Source organism: Mirounga leonina, unplaced genomic scaffold (genome assembly GCF_011800145.1).
Source record: "Mirounga leonina isolate KUSES-001 unplaced genomic scaffold, KU_Mleo_1.0 Mir_115, whole genome shotgun sequence".
NCBI classification, from domain to species: Eukaryota; Metazoa; Chordata; class Mammalia; order Carnivora; family Phocidae; genus Mirounga; species Mirounga leonina.
The window spans coordinates 77,042,272-77,058,849 of NW_023270268.1; positions in this window are offsets into that span (position 1 = coordinate 77,042,272).

Consider the following 16,578-nt stretch of genomic DNA (forward strand, 5'->3'; position numbering starts at 1 on the left):
GTGGCAAATAGTGAGGCAATAGTAGAGGTAAGGACTTACCTTTAAAGTCTCTATTTCCATTCTTTATGTGGTTCTCTTTAATTTGGAGTATTCATGACAATTTTCATAATAAAACATTTGTAAAGTCTCTTGCTCCTTGCAATTTCTCTACCACAAGATGGCTTAATGAGAAGAGCATTATCACCGAATACCAGTTATCTGTGCAACTTTGGATATGTTTCTCTCTCCTTCTGAGTTTCAGTATTTGTTCTCATCTGCAAAAGCAGATGAGATTCACCTCATCTGGATGGGATTCATCTAGAATGATCTCCAAGCACTCTTCCAACCTTAGAAATTATGATTTTTTTAGAGTCTATGATTTTTTATTCATTGTTCAATAAATAATTGTCTTTCACATGTTCATACTCCTATTTTCTCAGTAGCTTTTTTTTTTTTTAAGAGAGAGAGAGAAGTGAGAGAGGGGTAGAGGGAGAGGGATAGAATCCCAAGTGGACTCTATGCTGAGCACAGAGCCTGAAGCAGGGCTCAGTCTCACCACCCTGAGATTATGACCTGAGCCAGAATCATGAGTCAGACACTTAACCGACTGAGCCACCCAGGTGCCCCAGGTTATTTTATTTTTAAGACAGCTTTATTGAGGTATAATTGACATCCAATAAACTACACAAATTTAATGTGTACAGTCTGATAGGCTTTGACATATGTATGCGCCTCTGAAACCATGGAAAACATTTCCATCACCCCCAAAAGTTCCTTGTGTCCCTTTGTAATCTCTCCTTGCCCCTCCACTTTGCCCCTGCTCCCTAAGGAAAAACTGAGCTGCTTTCTGTCAGTACATAGGAGTTTGCATTTTCCACAATTTTATGCAAATGAAATTGTACATGATGTACTCATACTTGCCTGGCTTCTTTCACTCAGTGTAATTTTGAGATTCACCCATGTTGCATGTATCATTAGTTGATAAGCCATAATTTGTTTATCCATTCATTCATTAATGGACATATGGTTTGTTTCCAGGTTTTAGCTATTAAAAATAAACATGCTGTGAGCATTCACATACATGTGTTTGTTTAGAAACATGCTTTCATTTCTCTTGGGTACATTTCTAGGAGTGGAATGGCTGGGTCATATGGAAGGTATAAGTCTAATGTTTTAAGACCTTGACAGTTTTCCAAAGTGAACATTCTAGTTGTGCCACATACTTGCCACAACTTGGTAAGGTCGGCCTTTTTAATTTTAACCATTTTCATATATTTTTAGAGGTATCTCACTGGGTTTTAATTTGCATTTCCATAACAATGATTTTGAGCATCTTTATTTGTTTGTTATCTATATACCTATTTACTTTGGTAAGGTGTCTGTTCAAAACTTTTGCCTGTTTTTTTCAATCATATTTGTTTTCTGATTATTGAGTTCTTTATATGTACTGAGCCCATTATATACATAAGTCCATTATCAGATACATGATTTGTAAATATTTTCCCCTAGTCTGTGCCTTGTCTTTTCAATATCTTAATGTCTTGCTGAAAAAAGCTTTTAATTTTGATAAAGTATAATTTATAAATCTTTTTCCCTCTGGATCATGCTTTTGGTATCATATCAAGGAAATCTTTGCTTAACCTAAGTGCTGGCACACTAAAGCCCATATACTGGGTGGCTTAAATAATACACATTTATTTTTCATAATTCCAGAGGCTGGTAAGTCCAAAATCAAGGTGGCAGCAGATTTGGTTCCTGGTGAGGGCCCTCCTCCTGGCTTGCTATGGCTTGTTACTACTTTCTTGCTATGTCCTTACATGGGGGGAAAGAGAAGGGAAGCAAGATTTCTGGTGTCTTTTCTTATAAGGGCACTGATCCCATTATGAGGGTCCTACCCTCATGATCTCATCCAATCCTAATTACCTCCCAAAGGCCGCCTCTCCAAGTACCATCACATTAAGGGTTAGGGCTTCAATGTGAATTTGGGGGTGGGGCACAAACATTCAGTCCATCAGTCACAATGATTTTTCCCCTGTGTTTTCTCCTAGAGTTTTTAGGTCTATGACCCACATTCAACTGATTGTTATATGTGGCATGAGACATGGATTGAAGTTAAATTTTTTTTTACATTTAGATATCCAATTGTTCTGGCATGTTTTGTTAAAAGGACTATTCTTTCTCCACTGATTTATCTTTGCATCTTTGTCAGTTGTCCTGTATGTGTGCATCTATTTCTGCTCTCAATTCTGTTCCATTCCTCTATTTGTTGATCTTCATGCCAATACCACATTGTCTTAATTACTGTAGCTTTAGAAAAAGACTTGAAATCATGTAGTATTAACTCTCTAACCTTGTTATTTTTCAAAGTTGTTTTATAAAGAGCTTGTCAATTTCTACCAGAAACCTTGCTGGGATTTTGACTGGGATTGTGTTGTATCTATAAATGAATTTGAGGAGAATTGATATCTTAAGAATATTGAGTGTTCTACAGCCGCAGCAAATTCTTCCTAGAAACATCGCCAAAGGCAAGGGAAGCAAGGGCAAAAATGAACTATTGGGACTTCCTCAAGATAAAAAGCTTTTGCACAGCAAAGGAAACAGTCAACAAAACCAAAAGACAACCGACAGAATGGGAGAAGATATTTGCAAATAACATATCAGATAAAGGGCTAGTATCCAAAATCTATAAAGAACTTATCAAACTCAACACCCAAAGAACAAAGAATCCAATCAAGAAATGGGCAGAAGACATGAACAGACATTTTTCCAAAGAAGACATCCAAATGGCCAACAGACACATGAAAAAGTGCTCAACATCACTCAGCATCAGGGAAATCCAAATTAAAACCTCAATGAGATACCACCTCACACCAGTCAGAATGGCTAAAATTAACAAGTCAGGAAATGACAGATGTTGGTGGGGATGCAGAGAAAGGGGAACCCTCCTACACTCTTTGTGGGAATGCAAGTTGGTGCAACCACTCTGGAAAAAAGTATGGAGGTTCCTCAAAAAGTTGAAAATAGAGCTACCATACGACCCAGCAATTGCACTACTGAGTATTTACCCCAAAGATACAAATGTAGTGATCCAAAGGGGTACGTGCACCCCAATGTTTATAGCAGCAATGTCCACAATAGCCAAACTGTGGAAAGAGCCAAGATGTCCATTGACAGGTGAATGGATAAAGAAGATGTGGTATATATATACAATGGAATATTATGCAGCCATCAAAAGGAATGATATCTTGCCATTTGCGATGATGTGGTTGGAACTGGAGGGTATTACGCTGAGCGAAATAAGTCAACCAGAGAAAGACATGTATCATATGACCTCACTGATATGAGGAATTCTTAATCTCAGGAAACAAACTGAGGGTTGCTGGAGTGGGGGGTGGGGTGGGAGGGATTGGGTGACTGGGTGATAGACACTGGGGAGGGTATGTGCTATGGTGAATGCTGTGAATTGTGCAAGACTGTTGAATCACAGATCTGTACCTCTGAAACAAATAATGCAATACATGTTAAGAAAAAAAAAAAAAAGAAGATAGCAGGCGGGGAAGAATGAAGGGGGGGAGATCGGAGGGGGAGATGAACCATGAGAGACGATGGACTCTGAAAAACAGAGAGTTCTAGAGGGGAGAGGGTGGGAGGATGGGTTAGCCTGGTGATGGGTATTAAAGAGGGCACGTTCTGCATGGAGTACTGGGTGTTATGCACAAACAATGAATCATGGAACACTACATCAAAAACTAATGATGTAATATATGGTGATTAACATAACAATAAAAAATTTAAAAAAAGAATATTGAGTGTTCTGATCTATGAACACAGTATATCTTCTCATTTATATAGTTCTTCGATTTTTCACAATAGTGATTTATTGTTTTCAGTGAATAGTTCTTATCTACCTATTCTCATATTTATGTTTCTAAGTATTTCATAAATTTTTATTTTATTGTAAATGACTTTATGATTGCTTATTCTGATTAATCTGATTATGATTATTCTGACTGCTTATTGCTAATATATAAGAATAAAATTCATTTTGTATATTGATCTTATGTCCTGCAACCTTGCTGAATTGACATTTTAATTCTAGTAGCTTTTTAAAATTAAGATTCCATCAGATTTCCTACACAGATGATTGTATCATCAAGAGAATAGAGAGTTTTACTTCTTTTCTAATCTGGATGCCTTTTATTTCTTTTCCTTGCTTTGTTACACTGGCTGGAACCAAAAGTATAATACTGAGTAGAAGTGTGAACATAAATGTCTTGCTCTTGATCATAGGGAGGAAATACCCAGTCTTTCACCATAAAATAAGATGTTAACTGTAGGGTTTTTTTTTAATTGCCCCTTTATCAGGCTGAGGAAGGTTTCTTCTATTGGTAGTGTGCTGTGAATTTCTATCAGGAATGGCAGTTGGACCTTATCACTTGTTTTTACTTTTCATTTATTGAGACGGTCATATGATTTTTCATTTTTCATTTATTAATATGGTAAATTTCATTGGTTTATTTTCTTGGCTTTTCCAGAAAGTCTGTTTTGCATTCCTGAGAGAAACCCCACTGGGTCATGATACATTATTCTTTTTTCATATTTTTTGATTCATTAGCTAAAATTCTATTAAAATTTTTCTATCTATGGTTATGAGGGATATTACTCTGAAGATTTCTTGTAATGTCTTTGTCTGGTTTTCTTGCAACATCAGCAAAACATGGCCTCACAGTGAGTTGAAGAGTATTCCCTTTTCTTCAATTTTCTGGAAGAGTTTATGTGGAATTGATATTATTTCTTCATTAAGTCTTTAGTGGAATTTACCAGTAAGGTGATCGAGGACTGCCCCCCTCCTTCTCCTTTGTGAGAAGATTTTTAAATACAAATTCAATTTTGTTAATAGATATAGGGCTATCCAGATTATCTATTTCATCTTTATTAAACTTTGGTAGTTTGTGCTTTTCAGGCATCTATTTTGTCTATGCTGTCAAACATTGGCATAACATTGTTCACAATATTCTCTTATTACGCTTTTAATTTGTAAAATCTCTGGTAATGTCACCTCTCTTATTCCTGAATTTGGTAATTTATATTTTTACTCTTTTTGTCTTAATCAGTCTATATTGAAATCTGTCAATTTTATTGCCTCCTCAAAGAAACTACTTTTGGTTTCATTGATTTTTTTCCCCATCATATTTCTGTTTATATTTCTTTGATTTCTTCTCTGACCTTTAGTATTTCTTTTATTCTATTTTGAGATTAATTTTGGTTTATCATTAGTACTATAAATTTCCTCCTAAGTACTGCTTTAGTAGCATCCCACAAATATCTCTATGTTGTGTTTTTATTTTCATTCATTTAACATTTTATTTTTTGAATCCTGGTTACAGAGAAATGTGTTATTTAGTCAAAATATTTGATGATTTTCTAGAAATTATTCTGTTACTGATTTCAAATTTAATTCCATTTTGGTCAAATAATCTAGTTTGTATGGCTTGAATCATTTTAAATATATTGAGATTATTATAGGTTTTAAATATAGCTTATCTTGGAAAATATTCCACGTGAACTTGAAAGGAATGTATATTCTGCTGTGGTTGGGTAGGGTTGTCTTTAAATGTCAGATTGCCTGATCATGTTATTTAAGTGTTCCATACCCTTACTGATTTCTTGTCTGTTTGTTCTTATTAACCGTTCAGGGAGGAGTATTGTAATCACTAACTACAATGGTCATTTTTTTCTACTTCTTCTTGTAGTTACATTAATTTTTGCCTCACATATTTTAAAGCTCTGTTATTAGGTATATAACACTAGGATTGTCATAACCTCTTTATCAATTAATTCTTTTATTTACCATTATGACTTTCTTTATTCCTGGTAATATTCTTGGCTCTGAAATCCACTTTGTCTCATATTAATATAGCCACTCCAACTTTCTTTCATTTATTTATTTATTTATTTATTTATATTTTTCAGTAAGCTTTACACCCAACATGGGACTTGAACTCATGACCCCGAGATCAAGAGTCACACATTCCATACACGGAGACAGCTAGGTACCCAAAATTAAAAGACTGAGATTGTCAGATAAATAAAAAAGCAAGACACAATGATATGCTGCTTATAAGAAACATAAAGATACAAGTAGGTTAAAAGTAAAAAGACAAAGATATAACACAGGAAAAGATATATATATATATATATCTTTATATTTAGATCATTTACATTTAATGTGATTATTGACATGGTTCAGTTTGTGTGTATCATATCACTTTGGAATTCTATTTGTTCTATCTGTTCTTTATTTTTTCCTTTCTTTTAGATTAATCTATATTAGAATTAGTATATGGGCTCTAACTTAATTTTATCTCTTTTGTTATTAGCTTATTAGCTATAATTCTTTGTCTTGCTATTTTACTGTCTGCTTTAGGGTTTCACTTATCACAGTTTACCTTCAAGTAATGTACAAATTCATGTGTATTATAAGAAACTTACAATAATATACTTTCATTTTCCTCTTTATGTCACTAGACTGTTGTTGTCAGGAATGTTCCTTACACATAATGTTATAAACATCTCAGTACATTAGTATTATTTTATTATTTTATTTTTTAAAAATAATTACATTTTAAATCGATTTAAATAATAGAAGAACCTACCCATATTTTTTTATGTACTTAGCCATTTCCAGTGCTCCTCATTCCTTTGTGTAGATCCCTATTTCCATTTGGTATTATTTTCGTTCTGTATGATAGAGTTACTTTAATATTTCTTTTAGTGTGGATCTGCAGGGTGATGAATTCTTTCAAATTTTGTATGTCTGGAAAAGTCTTCATTTTGCCCTTGTTTTTATTTATTTATTTAGAGTATCTGGGGAGGGGCAGAGGGAGAGGGAGAGAGAGAATCCCAAGTAGACTCCCCACTGAGTGCAGAGCTTACCTGAAGTTCTATCCCATGACCCCAGGATCATGACCTGAGCTAAAACCAAGAGTTGGATGCCCTACTGACTCAGCCACCCAGGTGTCCCAATTTTGCCTTTGGTTTTAAAAGATATTTTCACTGGAAGTGGAAGAGCCTATATTCTTTTGTGGGTGAAAAGAGGCACAATTAAAATGACAGTTCACATATATCAAGCACTTATTATATGTCACCCCTTAATTTAAGTATTATTATTATTTGCATTAGACACATTTGGAGACTCAAACTCTGAGAAATTAGGTAAGTTGTCCAATGTCATATGCCTGTCAAGTGGCAAAGTGACATTATTCATGTGACTTTGGAATCTCTAATCTTAACCACAACATTCCATTGTCTATCAAGAAAAATAGAAGACCTGTGAATGAGCCAGGACCTACTCCTGGAAATGCCTCATGCTTATATTTCTGAGAAAAGATCAAGTCATTTAAGAGTCATTCCAGATTCTTTCCAGGACAATGGTCTCAACAGGAAACTCCTGGAGCCCTGTGAATCTGAACAACTCCCCAGAGACATGCTTATAGAAAATATGATCAACAAAGCTCCACAACCCAGCTGGTTGGTTAAGACCAGCCCAAAGTAATTCCCAGAGCCTGGGAAATGGTCTATAAAATCAGCTATTCAGGGTGTTGGGAGGGGACTTATGATGTATAAAGGAGCCTTTCCCACAAATCCTCAGAGACATGGCCAAACCAGTTAGTGGGTTTGGGAGCAGAAGACTGGGGTTTTAGTCCTGCCTTTATTACTTTTTCTGGTGGTGTGACTCTTGAGAAATAAACTTACTGTAACTTAGTCTCCCCTCTATAATATGATAATAATAGTAATATGATAATAGTAATTTCAATCCACTCCTTTGGGTTTTCCTGGAGAGAGATACAGAGTGAATGTACATGAAAATCCTCTAAATCACTCTCTTATTTGTCATCTGTCCCAGGGAGCCTCCCTGACTGCCCCTGGCCTCACACTGTCTTTAGCTAAAAGTGTCTTCTTTGAACTTTCAGAGCCATTCTACATGCCCTCTGAAGTCATGTAGCTCTGTCCATCTTGTGCTTCAGTCATTGATATGTGTATTTTATACTTCCTTTTTTTAAAGGTATATTTATTCATTTGAGAGAGAGAGAAAGCACAAATGGGGGGTGGGGCAGGAGAGGGAGAGACAATCCTAAGCAGATTCTTAGCTAAGCACAGAGCCTGACACAGGGCTATATCTCATTACCCTGAGATTGTGACCTAAGCCAAAACCAAGAGCTGGACGCTTAATCGACTGTGCCATCCAGGCATCCCTATACTTTCTACTATACAGCTAGCTCCTTGAAGAAAATACTTATAACTACATTATTGCTGTATCCCCCAAGGCAACTTGTGCAATGCTTCACATATTTAGGAGTGCTTCACACTCCATAAACATGTGTTTAATTATTAAAAGATTGCCAGAATGAATATTATTAGAAATAATATTGGACTGGACATTTCAGAAAGACCCCAGGAGACCCAGGTGAAGATGTCCACAAGAATGTCTCTGATGGGTTTATATTATTTTCATCCTCCTTGGTTTGAGGAATTAAAAAAAAATTGATCCACATTTATTGGTGTGTTTCACTGTGCCTTGGCTCAAAGCTCTATCTGAAATGTATGGCAAGTCCATTCTATGATGTTCAGGGAAAGGTCATGAATACCCTTAACCAACCTGGTCACAGCTGATAGCTCCTTCCGAGAACAAATACTGTGCACTATGGGAGTTTCCCTGTGGATGGTAGCATATCTTCATGTTAACATCCATGCAAAGTCTCACCAGAGGATAGGGCAGATGCTGAGATAGCTCTACCTCATCATTCCTCTTCCACTGTCCTAGTTCAAGCCCTCACTGTATCATTGGGAAATTTGTGAGCATCTTTGAACTGGCTTTCCTTTTTCCAGACTTCCAATTTCCAATTTATCCTCCACCATGCCCATCAGTGATTCTTCTCGAACACAGATTGAGAGGTAATTTGGGTTCCTGTACCCAATTCCAAAGTGTGGAGGGGGAGGGGCTTCCCCCATGCCACCAAGCAACTCAGTTCAACTCAATTCTGACACAATCTACCTCTAATCAGTCTTATAAGACTGCCCCTCTGTCCTCCAATTCAGATGCCAATCACAAGTCCGGGTTGTCACTTGTGCTCCTGTCTAACCAACTGTAGATTGGAGGTTCCAACAACCCCCTCCAACTCAGGGTGCCAATTGTCTAGGTTATTACTTATACTTCTGAACAATTGGCTATAAATCAAAAGTTTCCATGACCCCCTCCTTCAGTTTGATTAGTTTTCTATAGGGGCTCACAGAACTCAGAGAAATGTTTTATTTACTAAGGTATCAGTTTATTATAAAACGATATAACTCAGGAAAAACTGGGTAGAAGAGACACATAGAACAAGGTAGGGGGAAAGGGCTTGAAATTCTCATGCCCTCTCCAAGCACACTATTTTCCCCAAATCTCCATGTATTCATCAACCTGAAAACTTTCTAAACCCTATCCTTTTGGATTCTTTATAAAGGTTTCAATACATAGACATGGTTGATTAAATTATTGATCATTGGCAATTGATCCAACCTTAAGCCGTTCTCCCTTTCCTGAGGTCAGAGAGTGGGACTAAATGTTCCAACCCTCTCAGGTGCCTGGATGGCTCAGGTGGTTGAGCAACTGACTTGATTTGGGCTCAGGGTGTGATCTCATGGGTCATGGCTCAATCTCATGGGATTGAGCCCCACATTGGGCTCTGCACTCAGCAGAGAGTCTGCTTGAGGATTCTCTCCCTCTGCCCCTCCCCCACTGTCTCTCTCTCTCAAATAAATAAATAAATCTTTAAAAAGTTCCAACCCCACTCCTACACTGTTGGTGGGAATGCAAGCTGGTGTAGCCACTCTGGAAAACAGTATGGAGTTTCCTCAAAAATTGAAAATAGAGCTACCCTACGACCCAGCAATTGCACTACTGGGTATTTACCTCAAAGGTACATATGTAGTGATCCAAAGGGGCATGTGAACCCCAATGTTTATAGCAGCAATGTCCACAATAGCCAAACTATGGAAAGAGCCTCGATATCCATCAACAGATGAATGGATAAAGAAGATGTGGTATACACACACACACACACACACACAATGGAATATTATGCAGCCATCAAAAAATGAAATCTTGCCATTTTCAATGACGTGGATGGAACTAGAGGGTATTATGCTAAGCGAAATAATTTAATCAGAGAAAGACAATTATCATATGATCTCACTGATATGAGGAATTTGAGAAATAAGACAGAGGATGATAGGGGAAGGGAGGAAAAAATGAAACAAGACAAAACCAGAGAGGGAGACAAACCATAAGAGATCTTAATCTCAGGAAACAAACTGAGGGTTGCTGGACGGGGGCGGGTGGGAGGGATGGATGAGGTGGCTGGGTGATGGACACTGGGGAGGGTATGTGCTATGGTGAGCGCTGTGAATTGTGTAAGACTGATGAATCACAGACCTGTACCCTGAAACAAATAATGCTTTATATGTTAATAAATTAGAGGATAAATATACAGCAAATGGGAAAAATTAAAAAAATTTAAAAAAATAAAAGCCACAAAAAAAAGTTCCAACCCTCTAATTATCTAGTTGGTTCCCCTGGCAACCAGCCCCCATCCTTAGTTGGGATTCAAAAGTTATCTCATTAACATAACAAAAGACACTTTTATAGTTCATCACCTGGAAAATTCCAAAGGACTTGGGAGCTCTGTGCCAGAAACGGGGACAAAGACCAAATATGTATTTCTTATTATAAATCATAATATTATGAGAGGCAGCCTGACAGACCTCACTGTGAATCCAGACTCTGCCATTGCCTGGATGTTTGACCATGGAGAAGAACCATCCTCCCTTCCCCTTCATTCCTCATTTGTTGTAAGCATTATATGGTATGTTGCATGGACTTCTCTTAGTACTGTGCCTATTGTATAGTTTTAAATTTGAGTAGTTGTCACTAATTCCTATCTTTGTCACAATGAAATGTATGTGGCTTTGAACAAGTCACATTTGGTCTTTGAATTTCAGTACCCCCATTTGAAAAATAAATACATTATTTAGGATCTCATTCAGCTGCAACAGTTGATAATTCTATAAATGGACTATTAATTCAATGACATGTTTGAAAATTTAGTTTTGGGGCTCTCCAGAATAACTGTGTAGGTTTTCACGTTCTGATGTTCTAGAAGGTCCCCTTGAGTGCTTGACAGCTGCCCACTGAGAAATCAGGGTTGATGGGGATGCATGAGTGCATCCTGGCCCAGCAGCCTCTCTTAGCAGGGGTTCTGGGGCTGACTGAAGGGGTAAACACCTCCTCTTCAGACCTCTGTGGACTGAGGACGGTGGGGGAAGCTCCGAACCCCTTCTGTCAGCGTGACCTTAGGCTGTTCCACCTTCTCAGAACTTTTATTACCTTACGTTAATCCTTACACAATCACCAAGCTCCTTCTAACTCTATGTTAGAAACCATCCACTGGGCATTTCCCAATGGATGGCTAATCCACACCTATATGGAAAAAGAGCTTGTTGTGTGGGCGGATGGGCTGTCGGTATTGGATGGCGTGGCATGTTCTTTTCTCAAATATTCTGTGGAAGTAGCATGGGACAAAATGAGGAAGTCTGGTCCATACCAACACTACTTGGATGGGTGGACACAGCTCTAAGAACTTGAGCACCCCATGTATTTTGCCTGAGCCTGTTTCCCTGTGGGACAGGAGTCATCATTCAGCCTACCATTTGGCACTGTTAAAAATGAGGACTATTATGGCTGTTGTTATTTTTCTGGACATTCAGGGTTTTGCACAGAGATACAATGAAAACATTGTATACCTCACACTAAAAAATTGAAATATACACAAAAAGCTTTTATACCAAGTTAGAATTTGGAGCAGAAATTATTTATAAAACAGTCATTGCTACTGGGCATGTTTTGGTCAATTAAATTCTTTTTAAACTCTGGCTCCGTGGTGTACTGGTTTTGGAATTAGTAATGATGAAACATTAGTTACACTGGTGAGTAATGGTTTTACTTACAACAGGATGAAAATGTTAACCCAGTGGTGCCCAGAACCAAACATAAGACCTCCGAGTGGTTACCGTCCTGCATGTCAGAGGTCATGGTCATTAATATTAACCTTTAGTTGGGTGGTTGAGACACACACAACAACTAACATTTCACTTTGCAGTTTTACCTGGCTGTTCTCTCTGTGCTTTTTCAACCCTTTTGAGAGTACTTGCCATCAACTTTTTTTTTTTTACTGGCAGAGAAACTGGGTCTCAGAAAAATTGATTTGGCCAAATTCACACAGATCGTAGGGACTGACAAAGCCCAGGAGGTCATGAGGCAGCAAAACAGTAGAGAGAGCAGGGTCTAAAGTCAGGCATCAGCTGGTGTGGGTACCTGAGGAACCTGGGAATAGTTACTATGTGTGAAGGGGGGTAATGACTATTTCATGGAGATAAAATGTGTACAGTGCTTAGCCTAGGGCTGGGCACTTACTTAAATCCTTAATAAAAGCTAGATGCTTCTTTTTCTTTTTCTTTTTTCTTTTTCTTCTTCCTCTCTTTCCTCTTCCTCCTCTTCTCCTTCTCCTTCATCATCCCCCTCACTTGCCACCAGAGCACATGGTTGTTGACAAACACAGCAACAGGCAACCTCCTACTTACACAGTTGCCCCAAACCGCCCAGGAATATTCCCCCTACAAACCGGTCTGGGGTTGACTAAATTTCCTCTTCCCTTTCTGCTCGTGTGTCCTGGGCTTTGGAGATTTTCCTCCCCTCTTGTCTTTCCCTCCCTCTGCTTTTGCAGTTAGCCCTTCAGCCTGAGGTTTGACCTTACCTGGCTCTGGAGTGAGGGATGCTGGGTGCAGTGCTTTATTTCGGGTGGAAATGGGGGGAGAAAAGGAAAAGCTGGAGCAATTCCTCTCTCTAGCCTTCCTCAGGAAAGATCCCTGCTCTGATCTCCCAGAGCCCATCCCAGCTGTCACCCTCCCCTAGACCTGCATTTCTTCCTCCCTGGCTTAACTCCCTTGCTCCATCCCTTAGGGCCAACCTCCTGGCAAATCTGCTTTTCCTCTGCACCATGGGGTGTGTAGCTATCCTCTGTGTTTGCAAAGAACTCGTGTTAGCAGCAGTATCACCTGAGAACTTGCTGGAGTCCCACAGTCTCTGAAGTCCTGCAGCAGACTTACTGACGGAGAACTCCAGAGAGGGAGCCCAGCCATCTGTAGTTTAACAAGCTCCCCCAGGTCATTCGGATGCACCCAAAGTGTGAAAATCACCGTTCTAGGGCAGCTGAGAACCTGTGCGTTCCACCTTGCTTCTTGCTACGGGCAGTGAGAACAGCATAGTTGTTTGTTAAAGGCTGTGTGCTTGCCGCAGGGGCCAGGCATGGGGACTGGAGGCGGAGGGTGTAGGAACTCACGGTGAGTTCTGCTCTGGGGGAATGGAAGGGGCAAAGGGGCAGGAATCAAGTATTTCCTGAGTATTTACTACTTGTCAGGCACTTGGCATCTACTGCTTCCTTTTATCTTTAATTTAACAGTTAAAAAAATAAATGTTATTTATCCCTACATTGCAGTTGGGGAATCTGAGCCGCTGGGGCGGGAAAAGGATGAAGAGAGGGGCGAGACTGACATAGACCTGGGCCCACAAACTGGACCACAGTTGGGGCAGGATGTTGTATAAGAAGAGCCCTGTATGGGGCACCTTCATGTTATCAGTGGGGAAACTGAGAGCCAGAGAGAAGAAAGGACCTGCCCAAGGTCACATAGAAAGACAATGTCTAGGGACGCCTGGGTGTCTCAGTCGATTGAGCGTCTGCCTTTGGCTCAGGTCATGATCCCAGGGTCCTGGGATCGAGTCCTGCATCGGGCTCCTTGCTCAGTGGGGAGCTCCTTTTCCTTCTGCCTACTGCTTTCTCTCTCTCTCTCTCTGACAAATAAAGTCTTAAAAAAAATAAAAAAGAAAGAAAGAAAGGCAATGTCTAGTAATTTCCCATCCGGTGCTCTGCCCCCCTCCCTATCAATAAACAGTTTCTTGCATTTTTACAAATTGTTTTTAAACTTTTTATTTTGAAGTAATTTCAGATTGACAGAAAAGCTGGAGAAGCAGTCTAGATTTCCATTACATCCCTCACTCTGCTTCCCCTAAAGGTAACACCTTACATATTCATAGCGTAGTTGTCAAGAACTTTTAGGTTTAATTAAACCTTTTATTTTGAGGTCATTGTAGATTTACATTCAGTTCAAAGAAATAATGCAGAGTTCCTGTGTCTCCATCACGCAGTTTTCCCCAATGGGAATATTTTACCCAGAACTTTTATGTTTGTTGATATGTTTTCGTTTTATTTTTCAAGTTCATCCTCACTCAGGAGAAAGTGTTCAGATTTCTTCTGAGGGGCCAAAGAAGACAGAAAATAAAAAGAAATAAGAATTATAGCGGTTTTCTCAGCAGGAAAGATGAGCATTCTGCTTTTTCTGGACCCACTGTTGCTTCTCCAGGGACCTCTCACGCCTTCCAACAAAAACCTCTGGGGCTAAGGTCCTGCAGGTGCCTTTGAAAGAGAATCGTGTGGGCAGGAGGCAGGAAGGAAGCAGGGGCAGTGTTCCAAGAGCTTCAAACCTCAGGAAGATCGTTCGCCCTTGAGAGGGACCTTGGAGGTCAGCCACCCCATTCTGCATCTGCCCCTTGTGTCTCTATCAACCTCTGACCCAGCACCACCAATGCTGGGAACTTGCCCTTATTCAAAAGCTGTGATACCTTGGGGGTGCTGGAAAGTTCTTTCACTAGACATGGCAGCAGGACAGTGTTTTCTTGTTCCTTGTCATATTCCTACCACCCAGACACAGTGCTCAATAAACACTAGGTGCATGAGTGGCTGAATGAATGAAGCAATGAGCAGACATTCTGCCCAGCTTGTGAGGTTGGAGGCATGGTCTTCCTCTGAAAGAGGAGGGTGAGGAGCTGCCTGGGATGCTGGGATCACGACAGAGCCCAGCCTGCCAGGGACAGAGCCAAGTGCCTGTGTCTTGTTGAGGGTAGGATCCCTGGAACTGGAGAGGGATGGAGAGCTCCAGGGTAAGACGTCTCTGGGGCGGAGACAGGACTCTTTCAAGTGTTCCGAGCGCCTGGCTGAGTGGCCGCCTTCCCCCACGGCCCTGACTTATTACATTCCTGGTAAGTTGAGGGAAATTCAATCCATATGTTCCCGGGGTTATTTACACGATTCTCAGCAAGATGCTGCCATTGTGTAAGAGCCATTTGACGTCGATGGTGCTGCTGTCTTTTTTCCATTCTGGAAGAAAAGCCAACTCCCCAGTCCCTGGAAAAGGAGGGGCAAGAGGACAGGGAGCAGTCATCTGGGGCTCGACCCACCGGGCAATGCAGTGTCTAGGCAGAAAGCGTTCAGTGGACCTCCAGGGGGAGGCTGAAGAGAGAGGGGAAGACAGGGACATTGGCAGGTCGCTGCTCCCGGGACTCCGGCCCAGCCTGCACCCATGGGGGCTCTGCCAGCAGGACCTCAGCAAGGGGGTAGAGGTGGGAGCCCCTCAACGACGCACAGAAGAGCAGGAAGGATAGCAGGAAGATGGGGACTCCCAGGAAAGGAACTTAGGTTTGCATAACTGTGGTTAAGTTGCTTCCTCCCCATGGGCCTCAGTTTCCCCTTCTGCAAAGTGTGCAGTTGCACTCTGTTCCACAATCTTTGTAGGTGCCAATAGCCTAGTCTAGAACACTTTTTTGGTCTTATTGTGAGTATTATCTGACACTGCTTAAATAAATAATGTTCAAGAAAATATTTTTACCACAATCCTCAGTAAGAAATACATTTTATACACTAACCCTAGTATATATAAATGAAACAATGTTTTCACAAATCAATGCTTATCCTTCCTACAAGCATGGACATGTAGATCAATGGAACAGAAGAGTCCAAAAATAAACTTATATATTTATGATCAATGAATTTCCAATAAGGATGCCAAAGCCATTCAATGGGGAAAGATTGCCAATTTATGTTTTTTTTTTAAGGTTTTATTTATTTGAGAGAGAGAGAGAGCACAAGCTGAGGGGAAGGGCAGAGGGAGAAGTAGATGCCTCGCTGAGCAGGGAGCCTGATGAGGGGCTCGATCCCAGGACCCTGGGATCAAGACCTGAGCCAAAGGCAGATGCTTAACCGACCAAACCACCCAGGAGCCCATAAAGATCACCACTTAAAATGGTGGTGGCAACAATTAGATATGCACATGCCAAAATACATAGACTTAGGCTCTTCTCATGATACAAAAGTATGAATTAAAAAGTGGATCATAGACTGGAACGTAAGGAGCACACTGTGTGTACATGGAATAAGAATGATCCTCACAAACGTTATGCTAAGTGAAAGAAGCCAAACATGAGAGACTCAACATTTTGTGTTTCCCTTTATATGAAGTTTCTAGAAAAGGCAAGACATTAGAGACGGAAAGCAGATCCGATGTGCACACAGGCTGTCGGGCTACTCACAGGCCTGAGGGAACTTTCTGGGTGGCAGCATTCTAAACCATGATGATGCTTGCACAGCTGTGTAAATTTGCTGAAAAGGG